Genomic DNA, 13,358 nt, shown 5'->3' on the forward strand with positions numbered 1-13,358 from the left:
AGATGATCAGGGGACTGGAGGCTAAAACATATAAAGAACGGTTGCTGGTATTTGGTATGTCTAGTCTAATGAAGAGAAGGATGAGGGGAGACATGATAGCAGTGTTCCAATATCTCAGAGGTTGCCACAAAGAAGAGGGACTCAAGCTATTCTCCAAAGCACCTGAAGGCAGGACAAGAAGCAATGGATGGAAACTAATCAAGGAGAGAAGCAACCTAGAACTAAGGAGAAACTTCCTGACTGTTAGAACAATTAACCAGTGGAACAACCTGCCTCCAGAAGCAGTGAATGCTCCAACACTGGAAGTTTTTAAGAAGAGACTGGACAGCCATTTGTCCGAAATGGTATAGGGTTTCCTGCCTGAGCAGGGGGTTGGACTAGATGACCTCCAAGGCCCCTTCCAACTTGATGATGATGATGATGATGATGATGATGATGATGATGATGATGATGATGTCCCCTGTTTTGGGGCAGGTCTGACATTAGGTGAAACTGCAATTTTGGTGATGCCGGAGAGGATATTACCTCTACCGTGGGGACCATACATACAGTGTCGACTCAAGAGATGGAGTTACCAAGAAGAAATTGAAACCTGGGGAGAGACATCTATGAAACCCACTCTGGGAGGACTAAATCTGTCCAAGTGGCTGGGGAAAGACAACCCGCTAAGACCCAATGGTCCCTAGGGGTTGGAAGAAAAGAGTAGTGGGAAGAGAAACCCCAGGGGTGGACATTCACTCGGGGCAAGTGCAGCCGACACTGTGGAAAGTGATCCAAGATGGAAGGGCTGGAGCAAGAAAGCAATGAGGAGTACAGACCCGATGATGGAACAGGCCATAAAGTTCATGTGGGGGGCCTTTCATAATCTCAGTGTCAATGCTGCTAACATTGAATGTTGTTGCTTGACAAGAGATGTAGAAGCAGCTATTTCATATGTTAAACTTGTGTATTACTGTAAGAGCTAGAATTAGGTTATTGCTGGGAGGAGGGAGGAAGAAGATTGTACCTCAAGGCTGTCTGAAATAAGAGAAGATAAGAACTTGGCGGGTTGTCTAATAGAAGAGAAACTGATTCTTCAAATTAACTGGAGAATGTGATTCATGACAGAAATAGAAAGGTGGAGAATTGTGTTTAATATATTGTGCAAAGGGGAGGAGATTCAGATTCCAGATTCCTCTAGGAAGCTTTTGCCAATGTATAGGGCTAATAAAAGACTTTTAAGGTAAACAATGCCTCAGAGTCACTTGAAAAGCTCATCCGTTGGAAACTTAACACTCAAAGTGGCTCAAATGGGGTTACCTGTTGAGCATCCATGCCCCCCACTACACTGGCAATGGAACATCCATCCCTGCTGTGATGGCAAGTACCTCAGCTAGCCTAAAAGAGGCGGCAGCCACCACCGCCCAACAGGGACCACCGGCAGGACTAGCCCCAGGGGAAAGAAGAGCCCACAAGACACCCCTTTGGGTGTGAAGTTTAACAGAGACCCCCAGCAACTGGGAATCTTCCTGGCCCAGGTGTGGACCTACATGGTAGAGTATGGCCCAGAAATACCCACTGAAGGAGCCCAGATGAGTTGCATTACCCTGGCCCTAGAGGGACCAGCTGCCCAGTGGATGTTGACCCTCCAAAATGACAACATCCTAGAGGTGAGAAATTTCAACCACTTCATGGCTGATCTTTGCAAGTGGTCTGAAGATTCCTTGGCCAATCGCAAGGCCAGGGACCACATCAAACCATCCTGCAAGGGAGGAGGGAGGTGGCCAAATACACCCAAGAATTTTGTGAGCTGGAGTGTCAACTAATCGACTGACCACAAGACTTACTCATCAGCTGCTTCAAGAAGGGGCTGAGCATTGAAATCTATAACACTTGTGTATACAGCCCCCCCCCCACCAATGGATAATATGTCCTGGCAGAGGAAGTACAGATTGTTCTGGCCCAGAACAAACACTGACCAGGACATGGGTGGTAAAAGTTCCTCTCCACCGAGAAGTGGGATGCCCCCAAAACACTGACAAACACCCAAGGCCCACAGCAGCAGTCAACTGCTTGCTTCAAGTGCAGATGGGAGGGACACCATGCAGCCGAGTGCAGAGCCAGCAGCCCTGGGCCCACAAACAAACCCACCAAGCCACCGCCATGGATCTGGGAAATGGCCCTGGAAGGAATACAAGTCGTAGAGTTCTCCCCACCCCAGAGGTGGTGACAGAACCTAAACGTTCTTATAAGCCCAGAATAGCCAACCCTGCATCTATGGGTTCAGCAGCAGCAGCAGCACAGGGTGAAAATGTTACAAACTGTTCCACTTGATGGCATTTCGTCTTGCCAGTGATGCTGTATCTGTGAGTTTATGGATTTCTTGCATTGGGCAAAGTTAAAACACATGTTTCATCCTGCCATTGCAACAAAAATGGACCTATTTTCCTCCTCTGGATGAAAAGAGAAGTTCATTAACATTCCACAGCTTTGGCAAACTGATTGCAAGAAGATTTTTATGAGGTATATAGCATGATCAAAACAAATGAAGGCTAAACAGTTGGAGTTTATGTGTTATTAAGGAGATGGAATTGGTTACAGACTGCAATTTTTAAGCTGTGGATAGAATCATTCATTTATATACAATGGTAAATGCTGCAGATGGTATTTATTTATTATCTCTGTCTAATATTGCACAACACGCTCACATCTGAAGAGGTCATTTTATATATGCATATTGGCAGAAATTACTTTGCATTACAAATTACTTTTAAATTTGTGTACACAACCACCTTTCCCTGACCTGCTATATAGCTTGGCTCTTTAATCATTTGAAGTTTTTATTACATCTCTAATAAAATGATGAGCTACACTTTGAGGAAACAGGAAAATATAAGAACATAGTGAAGCACTTATTTTGACTCTGAGAATTTAGTGAACTGATTTAGTGAATTGATATTGTCAATTCTGTTTGGCCATGAGGTTTTGTTTAAGATTTTTTCCTAACTCTTCCCAGAGATACCAGGTATAGGACACAGAAAGGAACAAAGGTCCTGGATCCACATATTTTATAACAATGCATCACAGCATTTCTAATTGGCTGTACTATCTTATAGTGTCCTTTCTCCCATCCCCTCCTTTCACTTTGGTGTTTTCTTTCTGAATGGATGTGCAACATTCCATGACATTGTAGGATGAGATTTTATTTATTTATTATTATTTATTTATTTATTAGTTGAATTTATATACCGCCCTATTCCCGAAGGACTCAGGGCAGTTCACAGGGCAATTAAAACAGTACAAAAAAGAATAAAATGGAATTAAATTAGTACAGGCCCACAATTCCTAATAACAATAAAATTAAAATTTTAAAATTAATTTAATATAATTTAATTAAATACTTTAAAATTTAAAATCTCTCAGTCCAGGCCAGACAATTCGAACAACCAGGTTTTTAAGTCACGGCGAAAAGAGCGAAGGTTGGGGGCATTCTGAAGCTCCATCGGCAGTTCTTTCCAAAGGGCGGGCGCACTCACAGAGAATGCCCTCCCCCTGGGAATCACCCGCCGGCAATCTCTAACCAGCGGAACCCTAAGGAGGCCCTCCCTGTGGGCGCGCACAGGACGATGGGAGACTGATGCTGGTAGCAGGTGCTCCCTAAGGTAATCCGGACCCATGCCATTTAGGGCTTTATAGGTCATCACCAGCACCTTGAATCTCACCCGGAGGGCAACTGGAAGCCAATGCAGCTTGCAGAGAAGAGGTGTTACATGAGAGTATCAGGACACTCCCATTAGTACTCACGCGGCTGCATTCTACACCAGCTGAAGCCTCCGAGTCATCCTCAAGGGCAGCCCCATGTAGAGAGCATTGCAGTAGTCTAACTGGGAGGTCACGAGCGCATGAGTGACTGTACACAGGGCAGATAGGGCCACAACTGGTGCACCAGGCGAACCTGGGCAAAAGCCCCCCTGGTCACGGCTCCTATATGATCTTCCAAACTGAGCCGTGAATCCAGGAGGATGCCCAAGTTATGAGCCCTATCGATGGGGGGGTAACACCTCACCCCCCATCATTAAAGATGGAGAAGAGTGATTCACTCGAGATGCCGATACGCACAGCCACTCAGTCTTGGCAGGATTGAGTCGGAGCCTGTTTCTCCCCATCCAAATCCGAACCGCCTCCAGGCAATGGGACATCATGTCAAGGGCATCACTGAGTTGGTCCGGGGTGGAGAGAAAAAGTTGGGTATCATCAGCGTACTGATGATACCCACCCCAAAACCACGAATGATCTCACCCAGCGGCTTCATATAGATGTTGAACAGGAGGGGAGAGAGGACCGACCCCTGAGGAACTCCACAAACGAGAGGCCTCGGGGTGGACCTCTGCCCTCCCATCAACACCGACTGCAAACGGCCCAGGAGATAGGAGGAGAACCACCGTAAAACAGTGCCCCCCACTCCCAACCCCCTGAGACGTCAAAGCAGGATACCATGGTTGATGGTATCAAAAGCCGCTGAGAGATCTAAAAGCACTAGAACAGAGGAACAACCCCTGTCCCGAGCCCGCCAGAGATCATTCATCAGCGCGACCAATGCCGTTTCCGGGCTGTACCCGGGCCTGAAACCCGATTGGTACGGGTCCAGATAATCAGTTTCCTCCAGGAACAGAGGAAGCTGATGCACTACCACACTCTCAACAACCTTCGCCAAAAAGCGGATGTTGGAGACCAGACAATAGTTATTCAAAATGGCTGGGTCCAGGGCAGGCTTCTTGAGAAGGGGTCTCACCACCGCCTCCTTCAAGGCGGCAGGAAAGACACCCTCACTCAAAGAGGCAGATATCACTGCCTGGAACCAGCCTCGTGTCTCCTCCCGAGCTGAATAAACCAGCCAGGAGGGGCACGGGTCCAATAAACAGGTGGTAGAGCTCAGCCTCCCCATAATCCTGTCCACCTCCTCGGGAGTCACAGGATCAAACTCAGTCCAGATAATACTACTCTCAAGACCGCTCAATTCCTCCCCGTCAGACTCTGCCCAGTCAGAGTCCAAACCGGTCCGAATCTGAGCAATTTTGTCTGCCAGATGCTGGCTGAACTCCTCGGCCTGCCCCTGTAAGGGCTCCTCCCTCACCTCCTGATTAAGGAGGGAACGAGTTACCCTAAACAGGGCGGCCGGACGATTATCTGTGGACACGATGAGGGCCGCGAAGTGATTAGACTTCACCGTCCTCATCGCCGCAAGATAAGACCTAATAAAAGATCTTAGTCACAATCGGTCAGATTCAGATCGGCTGGATCTCCAACAGCTCTCCAGACTCCGTCTCCAACTCTTCATGTCCCGTAGCTCCACAGAAAACCATGGAGCCCAACGAGATCTGCGTCGGGTCAGGGGTCGCAAGGGTACAACACGGTCAAGTGCCTCAGTGGTAGCCCTCTCCCAAGCCTCCACCAAGGCATTGGCCGGGCTGTGAGTGAGGGAGATAGGTATAGACCCAAGCACCATCTGGAACCGTTCTGGATCCATCAGGCACCTGGGGCGGAACCACCTGGTCGGCTCCACAGCCCAGCAGCGAGGGGTAGCATATTGGAAGACCAGCCATAGGAGGTGATGATCAGACCATGACAGGGGGACCATATTTGGCAAGCCCCCTCCCAGATCATCAAACCACTGCCCAGATAGGAAAACCAGGTCGAGAGTGTGACCCCCTCCATGGGTCGGACCCTGAATTATCTGGGTCAGGTCCATGGCCGTCATGGAGGCCATGAACTCCCGAGCTAACTCTGATGACCCGCCCAGGGATGGAAGGTTGAAATCACCCAGAACCATAATCTGGGGAATTCAACCACCAGCCCTGAAAGGGTGTCGAGAAGCCCGGGCAGGGCTGTTGCAACACAGCTGGGCGCCAGGTATGTCAGCAACAAGCCCAACTGAACCCCAGAGCCACACCTCAGGAGAAGCGACTCACTCCCACCAATCTGTACGACAGTGGTCTCCCGCGGATATAAGGTCTCCCGTAGCTAGCCTATGAAAGGAAGGGAGGGAGGAAGGGAGGGAGGGAGGGAGGATCAGAAATCCAGCAGCATCTTTTACAACTAACACATTTCATTAAAAGGCATTAAGGTTTCATGGGCTGCAGCTTATTTCATCACAGACATAAAATAGCTAGACTGATGTAGGACATAAATTGGAGAAAGGGGAAGGAAGGCAAAGATAGTTTGGTATGCAAGATGCAGGTTACATGTGGAACAGATTAAACTAATTTATTAATTAACAACTTCCCATTGTCCCTGAAAATAGTTATTGACTCTGTTTTACTCAAAACACATATGTAATATCATAAAATATAGTTGATCAGCAACATTCACAAATCTCTTTTTAAAACAAATTTTATTGGTTTTCCAGTTTTACATTTAAATATTTGGAAAGCGGCATGGTGATTGGATAATCAATAGTTCAATAACAAAATCTTTAGTACATATCTCATGTTGCATCATCAAAAATTCCTTCTCTATTTCAAGGATCAGCCACAAATCTTGCTTGACTATAATCTTATACTTGAAACAGAGTCACTGAGATGTCTATTTCCAGATTTAATAATTTACATGCCAACCTTAAGTCACAAATTGAAACCCAGACTGCAACTAAAGAATTTACACTTCAGAATATAACAAAACTGGAAGATATTACTATTCAGACAGAGGAATATACGGAACAACAATCCAAAGAACCGACAACTTTAAAAGTACAAGGAACTATCACTATGGCAAATAACCTTAAGGACCAACAACATACTATGGGAAAACAATGTGCAAGGTAGTGATGCTAACATAGAGGATGTGGAAGATCAACAAAGACAGTTTCCTGAAAGCTTAGATAGCCAAACGTTATTTACAAAATTGGATAAGACTCTCTATTTAAAGCAGATGAACCCAGACGGAATAGGAATCCAGACCGAACTGAAGATAAACTTTTTAGATTAAATACAGAGACTAGAACTAACAGGGCAACAACATAATGATTACAAATGGTTTGGTTTTTGTGGACCACTGATGGCTAGATGGCCTCCTTCAATTCAAATAATATGTATTGGAGCGAAGGGAGACCTATCTGGCAATTCAAAGGCCTTGTTCTGGAAACCTGATTGGAAAGAGGGAAAAAAACAGTTAGATTTAAAAAGTGAGTTCTTAGAGAACCATTAAAAGTTATCCTTTTAGTAATCAGTGACCTATCAGAATCTAATATAGAAAATGTTTATGAGATAGAACCAGAATGTGTTTATGTATCTATTAGGCTTATTTTAGATATTATAATCTGTGCACTGACATAATGGAAATTTGGTTTATAGATCCCACGTTTGATGTTAAAAGACGTTTGATTATTCTATTTAAGAATTAAGAATTAGTTAAAATTTAAAACAGAATCTGGTTGTGTATAAATAGTTGTAGATAGATAAACATAGGCTGTGGTCCTGTCACTAACGTGTGATGTATTAGGATGTGAAACAGACAATGTTTATTAGGTAGAACATAGCTACTCAGCCACTGTGTACATGTTAGATGCTATAGTTTTTGCTGTAATGAAATAAGGGAAATTTGGGTTGTGAATATTATTTGGGATGTTAAAGGCTAAATTTGAATAATATAATTATTATTGCTAAGCACATTGGTTTGTGCTTAAATTGTAAGCCGCCCTGAGTCTTCGGAGAAGGGCGGGATATAAATGGGATTAAAAAAAAATAATTAAAATTAAAATTAGGTAAACTTTAATAACAGGACATAGATATATCTCAATGAAATTGAATTGACAAATTTTTCAACTGACCATGCTATTTCTAGAAATTTATTAGTTTAAACTGGTTGTATGAAATGTTAAGGGAAATTGAGAAGGACGTTTTGATAATGTAACCTGAATTATGTACTGAAAACTCTGTTACTGAATCTCTGATTACCCAGTCATCATGATGCTTTCTAAATATGTAGATTTTAACTGAAAAACCAATAAAAACCTGTTTAAAAAATCCTTCTCTATTTCCCTTAACGTTTGCTATATCATCTTTAAGCTAGTACATTTCTAGTTATAGCAAATTCAGTTAAAACATTTATCAATATACTTATACATATCCATGTCCTGTTTTTAAATTTTACCTAATTTTCAATTTTTAATTACAGTATTCCAGTTTAACCTTTAATATCCATAGTATTTAAATTTCGGGTAACCCAAATTTCCTTTATTTCATTACATAAAAATTGTCATATCTAAAATACACATATTACTTACTTAAATACATTCTTATTTTATTTCATAAACAATTTCTATTTCTCATCCTAGTACCTTACCACTTACTAATAAAATATCCTTTATTGTCTCAGTCCATCTTTTATATTATAGTTCAAAACTGTATCCTAATAGTTAATTTTCATTTCCCTAAACCCTAAATATTAAGCCAATTAGTCTCTTTTTATCATTTTCTATTTCCCTTTGTCTCAAAATCTCCCTTTAGCCCATTAATTGAGATTTTAGGCTCTTCTATCATAAATCGAAAAACCCCATTTTTAAAATCTAACTCTAGCTTTCTTTTTATGCCAAGCAGGTTTCCATACCAGTGCCTTTAAATCATCAGATGGATCTCCCTTCATTCCTGTACATGTTACCTGAATCAAAGGAGACCATCTAGTTATCAATTTTCCAAAGGAACTGGCCCATTTATAATCATTAAATTGGTGCCCTGGTAGTTCAAATCTCCATGTTTGGTTTGTTCAAATCTCCCTCCCTCTCATTGTTCTTCCCCTCCTTCCTTCCTTCCCTCTTAGTCTCTTCCTCCTTCCCTCCCTCCCATCCATTGTCTCTCCCTCCCTCTCATTGTCCTTCCCCTCCTTCCTTCCCTTTTTGTCTCTTCCTCCTTCCCTCCATCCCTTCCATTGTCTCTCCCTTCCTCTTATTGTCCTTCCCCTCCCTCCCTCTCTCCCTCCCTCCCTTTCTTCCTTCCTTCCTTCTTTCCTTCCTTCCTTCCTTCCCTCTTTGTCTCTTCCTCCTTCCCTCCCTCCCTTCCATTGTCTCTCCCTCCCTCTCATTGTTCTTCCTTCCTTCCTTCCTTCCTTCCTTCCTTCCCTCCCTCCCTCCCTCCCTCCCTCCCTTCCAAGCAACCTGCTAGTCCATACTACAAATACTGCACCTCACACAACCTGCCCATCTCCCATTTTCAGGCATGTACATTGCGAACTGGCTACTTCTCCCAGTCATTTTTCCCCTACAAGAGCCCAGCATTCCCAATCCTCTCTGTGTACATCGTTCTTCCCATAGCACTCCCCAGCGCTGTTGAGAGATGCCCATTTCTGGCTGCATTGCTACTGTTATCAAGTTAATTTTTACCCGCCCAAAGGAAGAGAGCGATACTTTTCTCCCTCCTCCAAAGGAAGGGAGACAAACCCGAATCACCACCAAGTCACCCTTCTTTCGGGCGAAGTAATCTCCTTGCAATGCAAAACCGCAGGGGCTCCATCTTTTGCAAAGGGCAGCATGCACGCTCCATGAGCAAAGGAGGAGAGCAGCCAAGCAGCCTGCTAGTCCAAACTACAAAAACTGCTTCTTGGGATGGAGTGGGGTGGGCACAGAGAGGAAACATCTGGAAATCATGCAAGAACATTTCCTCTTATTATTGCTGTTATTCCTCCAAGTTGCAAAGGAAAAGCAGAAACAAATACTGCTTCTTGGGATGAAGTGGAGTGGGGACGGAGAGGAAATGTCTGGAAATCATGCAAGAACTTTTATTATTGCTGTTATTCTTCCAAGTTGCAAAGGAAAAGCAGAAACAGCCCAGCCCCGTAGGTCAAGCTCGGCTCTCTTTCTCTCTCCTTTAAATGCAGTTCATCAGGAGCTCTGGTGCTTCCCACGCTTGCAGAGGGGAGACTGGAGGCTTTTCCACTGATCTGGGGCAACTTTGCAAAAAACAGCAAAACAGCATGGAGAAGCGCAGCTCAGCTGTACTTGCACACCCCGATCCCGCACTCCCACCCCGCTCACTTGCTTTCTTTCCACTCGCTTGCAGGGCGCTCGGAAACCGGAGACACTCAGAAGCCAGTGTGGGGCACTTGGAGACTGCCCACACAGGGTGCATCGGAAGCCACCCATGCCAGCTCAGAATGCTCAGAAGCCACCTGCTCAGGCTGCTTGGAGGCTGCCCATGCCCGCTCAAAAGCCAGCACCGCTCGGAAGCCATCCACACAGGCTGCTTGGAGGCCACCCATGCAGGGTGCATCGGAAGCCACCCACACCCGCTGAAAGCTGGCGCCACTCGGAAACCACCTGCATGGGGCACTTGGAGGCTGCCAGCGCCCACTCAGAAGCCAGTGCCACTCAGAAACCACCCGCACGGGGTGCTTGGAGCCCACCCATGTAGGGCACATTGGAAGTCACCCATGCCCGCTCAGAGGCCGATGCCACTCAGAAGCCACCCACGTGGGGCACTTGGAGGCCACCTGTGCAGGGTGCATCGGAAGCCACCCGCACCCGCTCAAAGCCGGTGCTGCTCAGAAGACATCCGCACAGGCCGCTTGGAGGCTGTCCATGCAGGGTGCATCAGAAACCACCCACACCCGCTCAGAGGCCGATGCTGCTCAGAAGTCACCTGTGCAGGGCGCTTGGAGGCCGCCTGCGCCCTCTCAGAAGCTGGTGCTGCTCAGAAACCACCGCATGGGGCGCTTGGAGGCCGCCTGTGCGAGGCACTTCAGAGTCACCCACACCCGCTCAGAGGCTGGCGCCACTCAGAAATCACCTGTGTGGCATCACTCTGCGCCTGTGCGCACCATCTGTAGGGTTCCTGCAGGCCGCTGCCAAGCAGCATGCTTTTGGGCAGCAAGTGAGCTGGGAAGGAGCGGAGCATGGGGGGGAAGGGGAGAAGGAGGCGGGGAGGCAGGGGGGGAGGAAAGTGACACTGCGTACAACCAGCCAGGTGCTCGTATACCACTAGTGGTACGTGTACCACCGGTTGAAAAGCCCTGTTTTAGATAATACCAAGGACAAGTCTAGGCTGTAAGCAGATCTCTCAGCCAAGAGTATTCACTTGCTGTACCGGGCTTCACCACACGATGTCCCCGATTGCATTTAGTCTTTTTCCAAATTCAAATTAGGCTTTTATCCAATTTAAATTCTTTTTCGACTTTTAACAAGTAGATAAGGTAATAGGTCCCCATAGAAATAGGAACTTTTTGGGACCCCAAATATCAAAAGTGCAAGTCCAATTGTAGTTGTTCTTTTAGTTGTTTTTTTAATTATCTTTTTAGTTGTTTTAGTTGTTCTTTTCAGAGCTTTATTTCCCCAAGGTAGTCAAATGCTGCCATTTATTTTTTATTGAAAAGTTTTAAGAAACATTTTTAAAAACATAAACTCCCTCCCTCCCCCTCCCCTCCCCCTTACCCTCCCTTACCCTCCCCCCCGACTTTCCAGAGCTGAATACAGGGTATAAACTTTACAAACTTAAACTAAAATATGCTAACAAACTAAAAGAACACATTAAATTCTATCGCACTTTAACTCCCCTTAAACATAACTAAATTACTAACCAATAATGAATAACTGATAATACATCATGTAAAACTAATACTTATTCAAATGCTAAATGAAACTTTTTAGTCCCATATTTATTCTGAATATACTCGATCCATCTTCTCCATTCCACAATATATCTCTGTTGCGATTGTTCTTTCAAATATGCTGAAATCTTTGCCATTTCCGCCAGGTTTGAAACTTTCAAAGTCCACTCTTCTATAGTAGGCAGTTCCTCCTTCTTCCAATATTGCACTACTAAAAGTCTTGCTGCCGTAATTAAATTCAACATCAATTTATTATCTATGGCAGTACAATCTGTAATAATACCCAACAGAAATAACTGTGGAGAAAACCTTATCTTTTTCTTAAATATCTTTTGCATATTTCACCAAATTTTAATCCAAAAAAGCTTTAACTTTTTTACAAGTCCACCATATATGATAATACGTTGCATCCTCACAACCACACCTCCAACATTTGGGCTGGCAGTTCAGATACATACTTGCTAGTTTTTTAGGGTCTAAGTGCCACCTATAAAACATTTTATAAAAATTCTCTCTTAAATTTTGGGCCTGTGTAAATTTTACATTTCTAACCCAAATCTTTTTCCCAAGTATCCATTGTTATAACCTCCTGAAAATTCTGGGCCCACTTTATCATACAATCTTTAACAAGTTCTGTTTCTGAATCAATTTCTATCAGTGCATTATATATCCTTCTTATATGTGCTTGACCTTGATCTCTAATTTGTTTTACCAAATTTCCATCAGTTATCGAAGTACCAACTTTCTGATCTTCTTTCCATCTTGCTTGTAACTGCCCATACTGGAACCAAGTTTGTACTATCTTTTCTTCTTTTAAAATATTATATGGCTTTAATTGTCATACATTCCTTTCTATCCTTAAAATTTCTTTGTATGTAATCACATCATGTTTAAATCCCACATTTATATTTTCTATTGCATGTTTAGGTATTGCCCAAATTGGTATTTTATAATTTAACGTATGTCGATATTTTTCCCAAACTCGCAACAGAGCATACTTTAATATATGTGTCTTAAAAACATTATCCACCTTCTTATCATACAATAAATATGCATGCCAACCAAATAACAAATCATAACCCTCAATATTCAATAATCTTCCTTGTGTTAAATTAAACCAATCACTAATTGATGATAAAGCAGCAGCCTCATGGTATAATTTAAAATTGGGCATTTTAAGACCACCTCTTTCACGTACATCTTGCATTATCTTAAATTTAACTCTTGGTCTTTTCCCTGCCGAAACAAATTTATTAATACCTTTCTGCCATTCCTCCAAATTTGAATCTTATTTAAGTATAGGTATCATTTGAAACAAAAATAAAGATTTTGGCAAAACATTCATTTTTACTGCTGCAATTCTTCCCAATAAGGATAATTGTAATTTTTTCCAACTATCTAACTCTTTTTGTATTTTTAACCGTAACAATTCATAATTATTTTTGTATACTTTTACATTTGAAGCTGAAAGATATACCCCCAAATATTTAATCTTTTTAACTATTTCAAATCCCGTTAGCTCTTCTAAAACAACCTTTTGTTCTATGGTCATATTTTTAGAAATGCTGCCATTTTGAAGGGGGGGAGGAGTTTCAATAAGTTTTAAAAGGAAAATACTTGGGATACAATGAAGGTAACTTCTCACCCATTTCCTCCACAGTGCTTTTGTTGTGTTTGGAAGTAATTTTGGCCATGGCTGGTAACAGCTTAGTTGGTTCTAAGAGCTGCCCTGGATCAAACAGAAGGGCTGCCACACTTCCCCGATCAGTTGGGGGTCTTCATGCTCA

The sequence above is a fragment of the Vipera berus genome (genome assembly GCF_964194415.1).
Source record: "Vipera berus genome assembly, chromosome: 1".
NCBI lineage: Eukaryota > Metazoa > Chordata > Lepidosauria > Squamata > Viperidae > Vipera > Vipera berus.